Source organism: Chiloscyllium punctatum, unplaced genomic scaffold, assembly GCF_047496795.1.
Source record: "Chiloscyllium punctatum isolate Juve2018m unplaced genomic scaffold, sChiPun1.3 scaffold_213, whole genome shotgun sequence".
Taxonomy (NCBI): Eukaryota; Metazoa; Chordata; class Chondrichthyes; order Orectolobiformes; family Hemiscylliidae; genus Chiloscyllium; species Chiloscyllium punctatum.
Genome location: NW_027309947.1, coordinates 175001 through 177500, shown reverse-complemented (window position 1 = coordinate 177500; position 2500 = coordinate 175001). Strand labels below are relative to the sequence as shown.

General features: G+C 63.6%; 1 non-coding gene across 1 annotated transcript; it reads left to right on the top strand.

The window, feature by feature from the left end:
- The first annotated feature begins 1628 nt into the window (after nt 1–1628).
- On the top strand, nt 1629–1782 carry LOC140471965 (5.8S ribosomal RNA). Its single transcript, XR_011957300.1, has one exon. It is a non-coding gene; the product is annotated as a 5.8S ribosomal RNA (ribosomal RNA).
- Nucleotides 1783–2500: the final 718 nt, after the last annotated feature.

The following is a 2500-nucleotide window of genomic DNA, read 5'->3' as shown; positions in this document are numbered from 1 at the left end:
GCTCGTCGGGGTAGCAGGCCCTGCAGCCGTGGTCACCGCCAAACCCCCACAACTCGAGCAAGTGAAAAAAAAAGTAACAAATAAGAAAGGATCGTCGGCTTGGGGGTACGCCCGTTTCCGTTTCAACTTGTCTCGCGAGGGTGGTTTCGGGGCCAGCAGGAGAGCTCGTCGGGGTAGCAGGCCCTGCAGCCGTGGTCACCGCCAAACCCCCACAACTCGAGCAAGTGAAAAAAAAAAGTAACAAATAAGAAAGGATCTCTGTCGGCTTGGGGGTACGCCCGTTTCCGTTTCAACTTGTCTCGCGAGGGTGGTTTCGGGGCCAGCAGGAGAGCTCGTCGGGGTAGCAGGCCCTGCAGCCGTGGTCACCGCCAAATCCCCACAACTCGAGCAAGTGAAAAAAAAAAGTAACAAATAAGAAAGGATCGTCGGCTTGGGGGTACGCCCGTTTCCGTTTCAACTTGTCTCGCGAGGGTGGTTTCGGGGCCAGCAGGAGAGCTCGTCGGGGTAGCAGGCCCTGCAGCCGTGGTCACCGCCAAACCCCCCACAACTGTTGGGCGCCTACCTGCGCGGGGCAGGAGGACACTTTCCGATTTCAAATCTCCGTTTGCCGAGTCCACCCCGAACGCACGCGGGCGGGCGGGTTCGCATCACCCTTCGTCACAAGGGGCGAAGCCCGTTCCACCGTCTCGTCAGTAGTGCCGACCGGTCTGTGATCGACGAGGGGAGCCACACCAGGTCCGGCCCTGCTGCTTGGCGGCACCGCGTCGTCGGGAGCTCGCGACAGACGGAGGGTTTCGGTGTACTCTCCAGCCACGGGAAACGAAGCCGGTGATGCAGGCGCCGGTCTTTCGCTCCCAAATCGGCTGGGTTTACATCGTTGCTATCTAGTCACGCTCCCTTCAAACCCGACGGGGTACCTATTCCCCTCACCCGTCTGTGCGTATACAGCCTCTTTGCACTTGCGGGATGGGGGTGGTGGTTTAAAGACTCTCGAGTTGCCGCCCGTCGGTCTCCGAGCTCCGTGCAGTAGTGATCCCCAGCGAACTGCCAGCAGGGCGAACGAGCGATCCCGCTCTCGGTCGGGGCGCCTGGCGTCGATCGGTGGTCGGTGGCTTGCGGGCAAGCTGCGCTGTGAGTGTGGGAACGAGTATGACGAGCCGTTGCCGCGACTCCCAGTCCACCTCGGCGGTGGCTGGGCCGGGCGGGCGTCTGCTCGGGCGAGTGCCGCCCCCGCCTCCTCGCAGGAAGTCCGCTCGCCGACACGCCGCCACGTGCACGCGTCAGTGACGCTGCCGAACCGATGGCCGTTGCCCGTTCCCGCCTCTGCTTTTCCTAGGGCAAAGCTGCTGCACGCCTCGTGATACTAGGCGGGCGACATGGTGGCGGTGATCCTGCCTCCGTCGCTGCGGTGCGTTGGGGCACGCATCGCCTCTTGGGCGCCCTGTCCTCCTCCCCCCAATAGACGTATGTTTCTGCGGGCCGCACCAGGATGGTGCTCCCCATCGCTTCACGCCACCCTGCTCCGCCCGCACGCCGGCGTGCAGGTGGCTGTAGCTCAAGGTGGGGAGCGTATGTGCGGTCCGGGTCGCTTTCCTCTGGCGAGGGAGAGACCTAAAACAAACTCAGACAACTCTTGACGGTGGATCACTCGGCTCGTGCGTCGATGACGAACGCAGCTAGCTGCGAGAATTAATGTGAATTGCAGGACACATTGATCATCGACACTTTGAACGCACTTTGCGGCCCCGGGTTCTTCCCGGGGCCACGCCTGTCTGAGGGTCGTTTGGCAATCAATCGCACTCGCCTTGGCTGGCGAGAGCGCGGCTGGGGTGTCGCAGAGGACCCGTCCTCTTTGTCCCCCTAAGTTCAGACTCCGGAGCCCTCCGGCGTCGGAGCGCTTGGCCTTTCCCCCCCACCCTGCACATTCCGTTCGTCAGGCTCGACGCCATCCCCCCGCCGGGGAGCGCGGCCTGGCGTCCGTCTGTGTCGTGGCAGTGGGGCCAGCACGGCTGTCACCGGTCCCAGAATGGCTGTCGGTGGTTCACACTGTGTGTGTGTGCCAACCCTCCTGGTCTCTGGGACACGGAGCTGCCACGAAGTGTTGAGCCTCCAGTGGGGGGTCTGCCTAAGCTCTGCACGTCCGCATTGGGTCCGTCTCTCGGTTGGCTGGCAGTGGAAAGAGTGAAGGGAGCCGCGGAGGTCCGGTGCTGGTGCGCCGCCGGCCTGACCGTGGAGCTCGCCGGTTTGACACGCTGACCCGACTCGATGGTTGATCGATTGAGAGTGCTGGGAGCTGCAGGCCGCCCGCTGCTGCAGCCGCCCGTCTCGTGGTTCGTCCTCGGCCTTAAGTGGCCGGCGGGGCGTCTGATCCTGTCTCCCCTGCTGGCGCCGAGTGCCTGGCCGAGGGAGGAGGTTTTCGTCGAACGCTGTGACTTGGACGGTCGCACGCGCGTGGATCGCTGGCTCTTGGCTCTCCCGTTCAGTCCGCACGTTTTCCGCT